Source organism: Saccopteryx leptura, unplaced genomic scaffold (genome assembly GCF_036850995.1).
Source record: "Saccopteryx leptura isolate mSacLep1 unplaced genomic scaffold, mSacLep1_pri_phased_curated manual_scaffold_18, whole genome shotgun sequence".
NCBI classification, from domain to species: Eukaryota; Metazoa; Chordata; class Mammalia; order Chiroptera; family Emballonuridae; genus Saccopteryx; species Saccopteryx leptura.
In genome coordinates, this window is record NW_027095700.1 from 2,137,427 (window position 1) to 2,153,092 (window position 15,666).

The following is a 15,666-nucleotide window of genomic DNA, read 5'->3' on the forward strand; positions in this document are numbered from 1 at the left end:
GGGTATCTATGAATAAACCTTGAAAACATTGGTATAGAAAGACACATCGATACACCCCAATTTATCAAGGTATTATTCACAGTGGACAAGACATTGAAACAACTAAAGTGTTCCCTGATAAAGCATTGGATGGAGAAGAGGTGACACACAGCTGACTCTCTGTGGCCACTCTAACCCCAGAGAGATGAAAGTGCTCTGCATCTGATCATCTGGTTTGCAGAGACATGGGAATAAATTTCCAAAATCCTAAAATGACTGCTGCTAAAGCTAAATAGCTTCACAGCTGTAAACTGAGACTTTATGTTTTCTTTATACAGCTTTATAACTCTCACAACATACCCCACTCACCAATGCAACTGTGTCCCTGTGTATATCACACAGAAGCAACATCTCAGCTCGGTTCTACCCAATAATTTCACAGAGCCAAAGCATGTGGTACAGTGATAGTTAGTGGATGAAAAAAATTGTAGCAGCTTGTTGACCTCAGCATATAGGTTGGCTCACATGTGGACCAGAGCAGGAAAGTAGGACCCCATTGTGGGATCTGAGAGTGTGAGGGGACTGGAGTCCAGAAAAAAGGGTTTACCATACATAATTTCAAAGGGGCTTAAGTTTAAGTAAGCCTGAATTCTCATGAGGGCTAAGGGAAGAAGCTAAGGCCAAGGTAGGTGTATTTCTAGAATGAGTTTTGTGAGATGATTTTTGAGGACCTGGTTTCCTTGTTCGATCTTCCCTGAGGATTGAGGATGGTATGGAATGTGTAACTACCATTTGAGTTTTAGGTAAGATGAGAGGGGTTGGGTAATGTGAGAAATGAAGGCAGGGTCATTGTCAGATTGAGTACAGAAGGGAGACCAAATCAGGGAGTAATGTGCTTGGTTAAAATGGTGGCAATGGTACTAGCATCTTCCCGTTCAGTGAAGAATGCCTCAATCCATCCTGAAAAGGTATCTACTATGGTGAGGAGGTATTTGAATCTCTTATATTTAGGCATATGTGTAAAGTCTATTTGCCAATTTTGGGCTGGTAGTTGTCCCAAAGCCTGGTGGTGGGGAAAGATTTGGGATGTATTCCTCCCTGTGAGGTGCAAAGAGAACAGATATGGCAGGATGAGGTTATGCGTTTAAGACTTGCAGAAATACTGTTGCCCATGAGGAAGGAGGAGATGTAGATTAGAAGAGGTTGGTAGCCTATGTGGGAAGACTTGTGTATGGACTGTAAGATGGTCTCAGTCTGGGATTGTGGAAGGAGAAGCTTACTTCTTGAGAAACCATTCCTCCTTTTGTGGGAGAGAGGAGTGGATAGTTTTCTCCTTAGGGGAATATTGTGGAGTAAGTGAGGTGAGGAAGTAAATTTGAGAATCAGGAGGCTGGGTTGCAAATTTCTTGGCTACCTGATCGGCTAAGTTATTTTCAATGGATATAGGAGAGGTGCTTCTTTGATGTCCCTTACAATGAGCAATGGCTGCTTGTTTGGGAAGTAGAGCTGCATTGAAAAGATTTTGTATGTACGTGTGGTTTTGGAGGGGATCGTCTTTGGTAGTAAGGAATCCATGCTCCCTCCAGATAGCTGCAGCTGAGTGAAGAATATGATAGCAATATTTTGAGTCTGTGTAAATATCAGCCATTTTGCCAGAGCTGAGAGAGAGTGCTCTTGTAAGAGCCATAAGTTCAGCCTGTTGTGAGGTAGTACCCTGTGGTAGGGGCTGAGCTTCGAGGAAGAGGTGTTGGTCGGTGATGATCGCATAGCCTGCCGGAGTGGACTGTTGTCTGGTCTTAAGTGCACTCCTGTCAATGAAGAGGGTGAGGTCTGGAGTGGAAAGAGGTGTAGGAGTGAGGTCAGAAAAGGGGGTAGCAAAATGTGTGAGAGTTTCAATGCAGCAAAGTGCTGGGGGTAAGGAGGATGGAGGGAGGAGTGTGGCTGTATTTAAACTAGAACAGGGTTGAAAAGAGAATTCAGGATTTTCAAGAAAGATGATATGAACTTGTTGTAATTGAGAGGGTGATAAATGGGCTAATGCCTTATGAATAACAAGGTCCTGTAGATTGTGAGGAGATTTGATGATGACTTTTTGTCCTAATGAGAGCTTTTTGCTCTCAAGGGCTAACAGGGCAGTGGCTGCCAGAGCTCTGAACCATCCCTTGCAAGTGGGGTCAAGCTGTTTAGAGAGATAAGTGACTGGTGTGAGGAAGGGTCTCTTTTGACGCCCAAGGACTCCAAGGGCAAGCCCTTGTTTTTCTGTAACACAGAGTATAAATTCTGAGTTTAAGTCTGGAAGATGTAGGGCAGGTGCTTGAAGGAGAGCCTGTTGGAGTTTGGTGAAGGGTGTTTGTATTGGGAATATAGGGTCTAGGGGTGAGGTGAGGTCCCCTTTAGTGGCCTCATAGAGAGCTTTTGCTAACAAACAGTCATTAGGGATCTGCAGTATCAGTTGTTACTTCTCCAGTTTTATTTCTAATTTTGTTGAATTCCTTTTATTTATTTTTTGATTCTAGTTAAACAATTGTCCATCTTCTTTACCTTTTTTTTTTCTTTTTTGTATTTTTCTGAAGCTGGAAACGGGAGAGACAGTCAGACAGACTCCTGCATGTGCCCAACCGGGATCCACCCGGCACGCCCATCAGGGGAAATGCTCTGCCCACCAGGGGGCGATGACCTGCCCCTCTGGGGCATCGCTCTGTTGTGACCAGAGCCACTCTAGCGCCTGGGGCAGAGGCCAAGGAGCCATCCCCAGTGCCCGGACCATCTTTGCTCCAATGGAGCCTTGGCTGCGGGAGGGGAAGAGAGAGAGACAGAGAGGAAGGGGGGGTGGAGAAGCAAATGGGAGCTTCTCCTATGTGCCCTGGCCGGGAATCGAACCTGGGTCCCCCGCATGCCAGGCCGACGCTCTACCGCTGAGCCAACCGGCCAGGGCCTTCTTTACCTTTTTAAAGAACAAGCTGTTGTTTTTATTGAACTTTTGTATTGTTTTTTAAGTCTATTTTATTTATTTACCCTTTGATCTTTATTATTTTCTTCCTTCTACTTCCTCTGGGCTATATTTATTGTTTTTTTTCTAGTTCTTTTAGATGCAGGGTTAAGTTGTTTATTTGAGCTTTCACTTGGTTTTTAAAGTATGTCTGGAATGCCATGAACTTCCCTCTCAAGGCTGCTTTCGCTGTGCCCCATAGATTTTCAGATGTTGTATGTTCATTTTTATTAGTTTAAAGAAAATATTGATTTATTTTGTTCTCATTGTTAACCCTTCATTATTTAATAACATGCTGTTTGATATCCAAGTGTTTGAATGTTTTTCAATTTTTCCATTTAGTTTATTTGTCAGTTTCAAGCCATTGTGATCAGAAAAGATGCTTGATATGATTTTATCTTAAATTTATTATGACTTGTTTTGTTTCTTCATATGTAATCTTTCCTAGAGAATGTACCATGAGTTCTTAAAAAGAATGTATATTTGGCTGCTTGGTATGTAATGTCCTAAAGATATCTATCTAATCAATGCAGTTGATCTAGTGTGTCATTAAAAGCCACCATTTCTTTATTAACTTTCTATCTGGAGAATCTATCCATAGATGTTAGTGGGGTATTAAAATCCCCTAGTGTTATATCAATAGTATAGCAGTCGCTCTCACCCTTTATGCTCATCAAAATCTGCTTTATATATTTAGGTGCTTCTGTAATAGGTGCATAAATATTTACAGTGGTTTTATCCTCCTTCTGGATTGCTCCCTGTATCACTATGTAGTAAACTTATTTGTTATAATAGCATTTCTTTTAATGTCTATTTTGTCAGATATAAGTATTGCTACCCCAGCTCTTTTTTCATTTCCACTTCCATGAAATACTTTTTCCATCCCTTCATTTTTAGTCTATGTGTGTTTTTTGTACTGATGTGTATCTATTTTAGAGAACAGATGTGTGGGTCCTGTCACTTTATCCATGCAGCTACAGTATGTCTTTTGATTAGAGCACTTAATCCATTTACATTTAAGGTTATTATCGATATATATTTATTTATTGCCCTTTTATTCTTTAAATCTACAGTGCCTTTATTGTAGATTTTTTTTTTTTTTTTTTTTTTTGCTCTATTACAGCAGGCTCTTTAATATTTTGGGCAGTACTAATTTTGTTGTCATGAATTTTTGAGATTTTTTTTTTTTTGTCTGGAAGCTTTTTATTTCTCTTTCAATTTTAAATTGGTGCTTCTCCTTCAAGCACCCCTATAAATTTTGGTTGTAGGTTCTTGTTTTGGACCAATTTAAATATTTCCTGCCAATTCTTTCTGGCCTCAAGTGTTTCTGTTGATAATTAAGATATCATCAGCTCCCTTATGGGGGCTCCACTGTAGGCAATTAACTTCTTTTCTCTTGCAGCTTTAAGTGTTTTTCTTTGTCTCTTAACTTGGGCACTTTAATTATGATATATCTTGGTTTAGGCCTTCCTGGCTTTCTCTTTAATGGGACTTTTTTGTGCTTCTTGTACTGTGTGACTTTTTTCTTCATCAGTTTAGGGAAGTTTTCATCTCTGATCTCGTCAAGAAGGTTTTGTATTTCTTATTTGTTTTCTTCTCCTTCAAGCACCCCTATAATGTGGATGTTGTTTCTCTTCATGTTTCCACAGAGCTCTCTTAGTTTTTGACCCTCTGTTCTTTTTGCTGCTCTGCTTCTATGCTTTTGTTTATCTTGTCCTCTAAATCACTGATTTAATCCTTTCCTTCCTCCAGTCTGCTGTTTATTCCTTCTGGTGCAGTCTTCATTTCTGATATTGTACTTGCCATTTCTTACTGTTATTTTTTTATTATTTCAATATCCTTTTTGAAGTTTGGTATCTCTTTATTTAGGTGTTCTTCATATCCATCTATTGTTGCTCTAATATCCTTGAGCATCCAAAAAAATAATTATTTTAAACTCTGAATTTTTGTTTGGTTACTTCCATAACCTTCAGTCCTTTCTCTAGGAATTTTTTGTGTTGATTTATTTGAGTCACATTTCTTTGTCTGCCTATTTTGTCTGTGTATTGGGTAATGCTATCTGACTTTAAATTTCTGTGGTGTTTTTATGAAGTAGATGGGCTTATTGCTACTAAGCTACAGGCCAATGGTTCCGTGTTATAGGAATGCTTTTTGAGGGTGTTAATTTTCCTCTTGTATGTGAGTATTAGATGAGTTGGTGCTTTTGTGGGGGATACCTTCAGGCTAGCTGGCAGTAGGGTCAACATTGATAAAGTGTATTACACATGGTGCAATGTCTGTAGTGTTTATCATAGTTATTCACAACACTGTCTGGTGCCTGCTAGACTCCAGGTTCCGGTGTGCTGCCTGAGTAGATAGCTGAGTCTAGAGTTGATGCTCTCTGCCACCCACTTCCAGTGGTGTTGGCTCTTTATGGGTTGGCATCAGCTGTGCTTTATAGCCCCTGTGTGCTACCTCTCTGCAGCTACTGCACTATTCATTGTTTGTGTCTCTGTATTCTGAACCTAGTTAGTGTGAAAGGGGCCAACCTTTCTATAAGAGTCAACTTCCTCCTGCTTATAGATGACAGCAGTTCCATAAAATCCCCAAGCTCTGTAAGATTTGTCTCCACTTTCAGCTGCTCCTCCTCCTCTTGTAGCTGCTGGGTGTTCCTAGAGTCTTTTGTGGAAGACTGTAGTGTTGGCTGTGATTCCCACCACTTAACAATCCCTTCTACAGGTTACATGCTTAGTGGGATAGGGCAGCTGTGGGATAGGTGTGAATAAAACAAAGTTGGCACCCCCTACCTACTTCAGGAGTCTCTTGGTCAGGAGCACAGTATGGGGAATGTGGCCTTTACTCCAGAGCTTAATCCCTCAGCCACTGCTGGATACTCAAATTTTACTTCTCCCCAACAAAGTGAGCAGCAGGTTCAGACTGAGTGTGGCCGACAGTCCTCTCTGCAGAATATCTATCAGCTGGTGAGACTCTGTTCTAAGGGAAGAAGACTGAGAGTGTTCTATTCTGGGGCTGACTGAGTACTGTCCAAAGGTGGCTAAGTCCCTCAACCAGATACAACAACACACTCACAAATACATACACAATAAATATCTATGCTCCAAGCCCCTCTCTTACACCTGTGGGATCTAGCCAAGCATAGCAGGATAATCAGCACCCAGGCCAGCTGACTGTGAAGCTGCACCCTGGCCAATGTGCATGAGCCCCTGTGTCAGTACTGATTACAGAGAGTGGAAATTGCCTCAGCTAGGCCAGGTGTGAGGAGCTTTCCCATAGAATACCACTCTAGGAAGGGTTGTTAGGTCCTGAACCAATGCTTTCTGCAGCTGACTCCTGGATGTGCCAATCCTGGGCCTTCCTGGCAGGAACCTGATGCCAGTGAGTGGGAGACACTGCCTATGACTCACCCTCAGCAACCTTCTTGGAGCTACAGGCAATCCAGAATTTTTGGCTGCCAGTGCTGAGCCTAGGTGCACATGGAAACAGTAAGCTACACACCTGACCTGGGTTTTACCCACACTGGGCCTGGGGAAGTTTTGCTTCCAAAGTTCCCTGAATCCGTCCTTCTGCAGCCTCTGTCTGCTGCCTGCTTTTTGTGCTCAGCTGCTGAACAAAGCTCTGCTAGAGTGTAGCACCTGCATCAACTCAGGGATTAGAAAACATGGGGTGTTTAGTTCTGTGCCTTGTCTCCAGGTGTCAGTTTTCCAGACTTTTTTCACAGACTTCAGTAGGATGAGGCCTCTGAGACTCATAGGTTTGGTCTGCCTGCAATTTGGGCAGTTTCCACTGAGGCATAAGCTCCAGTCAGAGTCAGAAGAGGTTGGGGAAGGTGCTCTTGTTTCAACACCAGAAAACTGAGTCCCGGACATACCTTCTGATTCCTGATCTCTCAGAATATCCCATCACCAAAGCTGGTGTGGGAGAGACTCTGAATGTGGAGCAGTTGCGTTTTTCCTGGCTGATGAGTCACAGAGGAGACACAGTGCCAAAGAAAGATGGCAACTGCAGTCCTGAAGAATGAATCACTACAGGTGATGTGGTGCTGATCCCTCACAGTGTCTCTCTCTGGGCCTCTAGGTTTACATTCTCCTCATGCAACTTTAGTCCTCTCAGCTCTCCCACACCAGAGACCCAGGTAAGTGGCTGTGAATGCTATTTTCTGTGCAGGCCCTTTTAGACTGAGCCTGTGTCTCTGAGAGTTCCATCATTTTCACAGACAGAATCCCAGCTCTTTTCACCTCCAAATGCTGTGTAGGTGCTTCTCCTCACTTTGCAGCTCCAGAATGGGGCCCTGGGCCTGGGATTGAGCACCCACACCTCTTGGGGTGACCCTTCCCACATTGAGAGTCTCCCAGAACCCTCAGCCACTGCTTGCTCCTAGGATCGGGCAGTACTTTTTGTGTCTCTGCCCTTCCTACCAGTCCCGGTGTGGCTTCCTCTTTGACCCTTGCTTATAGACTCCTCTTCCTCTAGTCCAAAGTTGGTTGGTGTTTTTTTTTGTATTTTTCTGAAGTTGGAAACAGGGAGGCGGTCAGAAAGACTCCCGCATGTGCCCGACCGGGATCCACCCAGCATGCCCACCAGGGGGCAATGCTCCGCCCATCTGGGGCGCCACTATGTTGCAACCAGAGCCATTCTAGTGCCTGAAGCAGAGGCCATGAGGCCATCCTCAGTGCCCGGAACAACTTTTTGCTCGAGTGAAGCCTTGGCTGCAGGAGGGGAAGAGAGAGACAGAGAGGTAGGAGAGGTGGAGGGGTGAAGAAAGAGATGGGTGCTTCTCCTGTGTGCCCTGGCCGGGAATCAAACCCAGAACTCCTGCACGCCAGGCTGACGCTCTACCACTGAGCCAATCGGCCAGAGCTCAAAGTTGGTTTTTGAAGGTAATATTTTTAAATTAAGTGTAATCGAATTTATTCCTGGAAGGTGAAGTTGGAATATCTGCATAGTCCCCGTCATCATAGGAACCTCTCGAAATTCTTTTTTAATGATGTCCTTCTGGAGTTCCTTTGGGGTGCCAGCCAGGAGTGTTCCATTTTCAATGAATTCCAGGTGATGGTGGCTCAGCTGGGACTGGTTGGTGTCACTGGAATACCCACGGCACAGAATGGTCGAGGTTCTGCACAGGAAGTGAGCCCTACAGGGTCCTTTTGTTTTTAGATAAACACAGCAAAGTGTCAGGGTCTTGTGTGCACGTGTGTGGAGTCAGACTGCAGAATTGGAAAGAACTGCCAGCCTGGGTGGGTGAATTTTAGCAAATGGTGTGGCAGGCATGACCATTCAGGAACTACTTCTCATACAGAAGGCTGGAGGGATCATCCAGGGAAACCAGTGGGTAACTTTTGTAAGGAGGAAAGAAGTGAATCAGTGATACATTGGCCTGGAAACATAACGTGATTTCTTATTCCTACTTTTCTGTTGGTGGCTTGTCATGTGTTTGTGTGTGTGTCTGAGAGAGAGAGTATATGTGTTTGTGTGTGTATCTGTGTGAGTGTATGTAAGAGAGAGAGTGTGTGTGAGAGAGGGAAAGAGAGAAAGATATTCTTTTCCAGGTTGATTTGTCAGTAACAACCTCTCAGCTTTCACCATCCTTCCATGGTTACTAGTATGAACAGGTCCCCAGGTCTAGCGCCTTGAGCCCCACAGCCCCACAAGGAAAATTGGTGGAATTCCTGGTGGAGGAAGCATGAGGACCCAGGGAAGAGAGATGAGTCCACAGGGACAAGAACGTGCCTGGCATGTCTGCACTGCCAGAGACAGAAGGAAGTTCTGCATGCCCACGGTGGGACTTTTCAAGTGACTCAGTTCTCACATGCCTCCTCTGCAGCCACTGAGCTGGCTTGGGGGGGGGTAGCTGGAGGCCATCTGGCATCATTCCATCACAGGCCCATGGCCACATACTTCATCAGTCCTGCCCCTTGTGGCTTTCGAGGGCCTCAAACCTATATTTTGAACATCTGAGCACAGACATGAATGTGTACATCTCATTATTCTCCAGTGGGGGACATCCACACCAAGTAACTCACCCTTGCTTGGGGTTCATGAAAGAGGACCCCCAAGTTCCTCTTCCTCCCTCAGGTTCCTGGTCCCCGCGTGGTGCATGGTATTTGCCTTGTGTTGTCCCTGCAAGGGGGACGCGGACCCTCCTCTCAGGAATTATAATTGATCAATTCTTCTTTCAGGAGCATGAAGCTCATGTCATCGGTCGGACACCTCCATAAATTAAAATCCAGTGGGTTTGCTGGAGACAGTGAGGTCCTTCTCTGCTCTGCATGGAATGTTTGAATTGAATGGGATCTTGGGAACCATATGGGGTGATCCTGGTCCTCCGGGCACCCTGTGAGGCGTGCTCTCTGTCTGCAGGAGGGACCCAACCCGCCTCCCCCATCCTGGCCTTTGATAACGTTGATCCCTAACGTGGCTCTCTCTCTGTGAGTGGCGTCAGTACATACGCTCCCCTCTGCCTGCCTGCCTAGTGTGGGAAGGGTCCCAGCTCATGTTTGTACTGTCAGCCTTGCTTGAATCTTATTTCCTGCTGAAAGACATCAGGGGTATTACTGAGAAATGATTCTCACCTTTCTGTTTAAGGGTAGGCATCTGCATCACCTGGATATTCCTGAACCAGTTTCAGTGTGTGGGTTTAAGAGCATAGACTTAGGGGAGGGGAGGAATCACGGAACCCTGTGACTCAGTTTCCCCATGTGGAACATGGATTTATTGAGTTGGACTCATAGGGGGTTGCCACCTCTGTGAGGTGATGGAAAGGGCTGGTGCATGTCACTTGCACCAAATATCACCTTTGTGTTGTAACTGTTATTCCTGTTTAATATGGTGATTTATTTAGGTTTCTACAGGGTGGGGCAAAAGCAGGTGCACAGTAATTCATCTAGATAATTATGCAATTATTAATAAGTGATAATAGGAGAATTACTCTGTGTTTTACATGCTCGTGACTGCAAACTTAGTTGTTCTTTTTCAGTATTTATGGGCCAAAAGCTTCCCTAGGTTGAGATTGTTGCCTGTGTAGCTGTGATCTCTGCCTGGAAACAGCGTTCCTGCTGTGAGGATGTTGTGCCTAAACCTTAATTCTGTCCTTGCCCTCAGTCTTTTTTGGGAAAGCCGTGGGGACCTGGTTTGATTCTGGATCTCACTACCTGTGGTTTCTGTCAGCCTCGCCAATGTTTCTGGTCTGTTTGTCCATCTTTCCATCCACCAGCTGTGCTGCCCTTCAGGTGCTGTACTGAGGGTGAAAACAAATAATTTTAAGTGGGCCTCCTGCTTTTTACGAGCTTGTGTCATCCCAGAGGGTGGGGAGGAGCTACTGTTTCTGATTAGGAAGCAGAGATGCATCAGGGGAGGCATGGGGAATCTGAAGCAGGGTTGTCAGCCTCGCATTGTTGGGTCATCAGACAGGGTCACCCTTCATCATACGAGGTTGTCCTGGGTGTTGTGGGATGTTTAGCACAGGTGTAGTATGTCTCCCCATACGATGCTGGTGGTGCAGGCTAAGCACACACATGCACGCACACACACACGCCACTGTAACAGCCAGACAGGTTTCCAGATATAGTTGAATGTCCTCCTCTCGGGCACCAAATCTCCCAAACCCAAGAACAACAAAGCACTGTTCTAGACCAGAGAGCAGGATAAACAGAGACGTCTATGGCAGTGGGGGTGTCCACCTCTAGCAAAGCCGGCTGGGTTTGGGACTCGGGACGAGAGGGTTTGAGGGCTGTGCTCGGGCGAAGGCGGGTGCCCAGGCTCTCCACCAATTTTGAGAAGAGAGCAGGAGGCTCCTGAGGGCAAATTGGGACTGAGCTAGCTTTGTGCTACACAGACTGGCACTGGGAGGCTTGTATCTGCTGCCTGGCACGGAGGAAACAGTTAATAAGAGTCCGCTGCTGCGGCCATAACATTGTTACCAGACCTGGTACAAGAAGAGCTTTCTCAGTGTCTTTTGCTGCTGTAACAAAGGACCACACACGACATGGTCAGAAGCAGCCGGCATTTATTTCTTACAGTTCCGGAGGCTGAGAATTTTGAGATCAAGGTGTCAGCTAGTCCATGGCTGGTGTGGGCTTGCCACCTGGTTTGCTGCTGGCCAACTTTTAGTGTAACTTCCTGTGGTGTAAGGGGGCAGCAGGGGAGCTCCCTGGGGCCTCTGATACAAGCACTGCCCCGGACTAGCGCAGCTCATAATAACAGTGCGGAATTGAGGAAACACACTTTGTCAGAACAAAACCAATGGGACCAGGAGAACTCTTCAAACTTCCTGGCAGTATCTGAGTGCCTCACAGCCCCAGTTCGCTTTATTATATAGACCTATGCAAATCAAGGGCACTGATACAAAGTTGCACATCAAAGGCTAAGACAAGAACTCTTCCAAGGCAAAAACAGGATAATTAGTGAAATTTACAAACATCTGAAACAAACAAAGAGTCAGAGGAAGGGCATGTATATTGCTTCCTGCAACCCTAGGAAGCAAGTGGAGTGGGTACAAATACTCAGCATCATAGCCAAATATGGAGATGGAGGGGGGAGAACTTAGCCCCCTGCCAAGCCTCGGATCTATAATGGCTTTTTGCCATTAACGGTCCCCAACAAATCACGCTAATCCCGTTCCTGAAGACTGCCTGCAGGACCCCATCTCCTCCCCAAAGGCCCCACCTGCTGAGACCATCACTCTAGGCGTGGGCTCCCACATGAAGGGATCTGGGAGGCCATGACATTGACCTTGAATGTGTATGCAAATATTTTATAGCTAGAGAGAGAGAGAAAGTCAAGTTGGCACCATTTTCCTAGAGAGGAGCAAATACAACAGTAAAAATCTTCGGACATGTGGGCCATACAGTCCCTGTTGCAGCCACTGAACTGCAGTTTGTAGCAGAAGAGCAGTGACAGGCAATGTGTCAGCTCAGGCATCTGTCAATCAAACTTTCTTTCCAAACACAGGACATGTGCTCAATATAACCCAAGGGGCTCTGGTTTTGGATCCCGATCTGGGATACTAAGAAACAAACACAGTGTGCCCACTGGCTTTGGATAGCGGTCAGTTTTCCAAGTATGCAGGTCCACTAAATTACTTAATAAAGATATTTCTTGTAATGCCTCGAATGGGGGCACTGGGAGTTTGTTTTAGCCAAAGAGGCACAGCCCACAGCCCAGCAGCCCGAGCATCACGCAGAGGGCAGAGGGCTCCTGCCATGGCACAGACCTGTGTTCTCTCCCTGAGGCGGTATTTCAGAGGGCTGGTGGCTGATCGTCTAGCAGGTTTTGCTGATGCATTGGACCTCTGGTTTTTGGGTGACGTAGTTCGTGGGTCCACTCAAATGGTGCGTGAAGCCCATTACTGAAGAGGCATGGGGTAGCCGTATTGTGATTTCAGAAAACACAAAGCCTGTCCTTGGTTTGGTGTTGAGTCTATTTTATCTCTCGGCTGGGTGAGGCTGAGTTGTGTCCATGCTGCTTTCTTGCCCAAAGGGAAGACCCTGTGCTTGAACTTGCTGTGCTGTATATAAATTAAATACAGGGCTTACTTCACACCTTCCCCAGGCTGTCTGATCCCAGGTCTTCCCTGGGATCAGAAGTGTCTTATCCTGTGGTCACACCTGAGCCTTCCATAAGCGCTTTGAGTGACCTGACCTTCATGTTGAGGGAAGGGCAATGGAGGCCCAGCCAAGAGGTGAGGAGACCTCTCAGGATCTCAGTTCCTTTGCATAGAGAGGGGACAGAACCCAGGGATTCCCATGGCTCCTGCCGTTTTCTCTGGCCAGAAATCAAGGAGAAAGTCTTAACAACAAATGGACTAAGAAAAACATTTTTTTGATTTGTTTTGTTTTGTTTTAGAGGCCAAGGGTAGATCCACCCACAGAAATGCAACTAATGCCTGTTTAAGCAAATAGGACTTCTTTTCACGCATAAGAATGTTGATTTTTGATCAAGGGTTGATGAAAATATTTATATCTCGTCTCCAGAACAGCTTTTTGGCTGAGATGTTCAAGGTCATGGTGTCCCGAATAGCTCAACCTGCTTACTCATTGTTTTGGGGCCATGAGTGGGGGGATTCTTCTAGCAGAGTGGTTTTAGCACCCACCTCTTCTCACCACACCCCTGAACTGAATATTGTGATCAGCTCATTGGGAGAAGCAGAACTGACTTTGAAGGACATTATCACGTAGAGATGAGGAAGTTATGCCAACAACTATAGATGCAACATTTTAAAATCAAGATAGACTAAGGACATGGTCCAGCATTCAGTTAGAAGTGGGTTTGCATCCTGCTGTTTGTTTGTTCTGCAAATTGCGTGAGCTGCATTCTTGGCTTCTGCAGGTCAGGGCTGGGGTCGGGCAGCTGGGAATGGAGTTAGCATCTTCCCAGGGAATTGAGCATTTCCGCCCCTGCACCATGGGTCTCAGAGTGTCGGCTGAAAAAACGGGTCTCATGCAGTCCAGAGTTGAAGGTCCCGTTCTGCCTGTCATCACAGTGTGAACCTTGGACAGATCATCTCACTTCCCTGCTGTCTGCCCTGCTCATGTATAAAGCAGGAACTGCACGGACTCTGAGAAATTGCTGTCTGGAGGGAGATCGTGGGTGCGGGGTGCCCGGGCGTGGTTAAGGGCGGTCGTGCAGTCAGAATCGCTCCATCTTGTGCGGGTAAGTGAATGTGTGGATGAATGAAATGTATTGCTACAGACCGAATGTGGACACCCCGTCTGCCCTCACCTTGATGTTGGCCTTCCAGCCTCCGGAAGTGTGAGAAAGAAAGGTTCACCGATCACGCCCCCTGGACTACGGCATTTTGTTTTAGGAGAGCCGGCAGGAACCCACACCTGTGTGGCATCTAAGCTATGCAGCTTGACTTAACTTCCTTCCAGAGGTGCCCGTGAGTCACTGAGACTTCTTTGTCCAGAGCCCTGTGAGCCTTGTTCCTGGGCCTGGTTGGGGAACTCGGTAGATGTGCCCAGGTGGCCTGGTGCCCGCTGCCCTAGTGAGGGCTCAGTCCCAGCCCCACAAGGTGGGTGACTGAGGCCCGTCGGTTACACGGGAAGCTCTCAGGACCTGACCTGTGGGAGGGACACAAGGCAATGGGGAAGGGGTGACCGGGAGCTTGAATGGATTCGTGGAAGCTCCTCAGCAATTCCTGACCAAGAGTAGGCACCGCGCAGGGCTGGCCCTTGCGATCACTAACTGCGGTGGGCGTAGCCCTGCACTGGATCTTTTAAAAATACCGGGAGGGTGAGACATGGCCCTGTCCTCCTGTGTTCTGCCCTGTCAGCGGGAAAGACATGCTCGGAGGACAAGGCTGGAGCCACTGAGTGGGGTCATCCTAAATAAATTATTAGTGTTCAAGAGAAGAGAGGAATCACCGTGGCCCAGAACCCAGGAAGTGGGAGCCACAGCAGGGACCAAGGGATGGAGTCCCTGCTTAGCACTGGCCGGTAGAGAAAGAGAAAACAAGAGAAGGCACGGCCAGCTGGTCACAAAGGGCCTTTGCTTATGTCCTTGGAGAGAAGAGGCAGAGGAGCCACGGGGCGGGGCCTCAGACAGGGTCCCTGTGCAACCAGCGTCACAGGAACAGCGGATGCCTTGCTCTCTGCGAAATAAACAAACAAGTTTTATATATTCTTGGTAATCTGGCAGTGGGAACGGAAAAGGGAGGACTGGGGAGGAGGTGGGAGGGAGGCAAGGCCGGCGGGGAGAGGTCCGCTCCCTCCCATTGTCGGGGAACATCCCCACCTGGTGAGCGTTCTGGGAACTGCAGTCTGCCTGTGTTTGGATCAGAGAGGCAGGGTGCCTGCAGGGTTGGGTGGTGGAATCTGCCCGTTTGGCTGGTGAAGCCGGTGCTCTGGGCATGTGCAGGTGGGAGGCAGCGTGCAGATGCCCTGAGGACCCCATGCGACCCACCGGCAGCAGGTCGGATGAGCCAGGGGCAATGAGAACATGCCCACAGGAAAGACAGCTTACGAGTGGGGTTCCCAGGACCCCACAGGGGAGGGGCTGGCAAAGAGGGCGTGGAAGCACACCCCGCTGGTAATGCTGACAGAGGCTGAGAGGGTCCCGCCTTGTGGGAGAAGCGTATTTCGCGCCTGCAGGCCGGGGCTTAGAAGGGGCACCCATTGTGTCCCGCAGGAGCCCTGGTCCCTCAGTGCGACTGCCTGGGCCCCAGCTCATGTGAGGCCAGGGAGCTGGGCACAGGGGTTCCATGATACTCACACGGCCCCCAGACCCCTGTCAGGCCCCCCCCCACAATGGGTTACAGGGATTGCAAGCTCCCATGCACCTGTGGCTGCCCCAGGACCAATGCGGGTACTAAGCTGCACCAGGCTGGGTTACCTGTCTGCAGAGGGCTCCTGCCATGGCCTAGACCTCCAGCTGTGGGAGGCCCCTAGCTCTCTCCACGAGGAAGGTCGTTACAGGTTCCGAATCGCCCGCGCTCCCTGATGGGCCCCCAGCAGCTCCTGCTTCCCTGCCTGGCCAGTTGCTCCCTTCTAGACACAGGCATTGTGTGCACTTGCTGTAGCCGTCCCCTTTCTCCTGCCAGGACTGTACTATTGTGCACCCAGTGACTGGCTGGGCATGGCCCTTACCAGTAGCTAGCTGTGGAGGCCATCGGTGACTGTGAGGGACAGAAAAGGGAGAGCCAGCATCTCCCAGCCAAGGGAGAACTCCCAGCTTTTTGGAAACATGAGGCTCGGCCACAATGA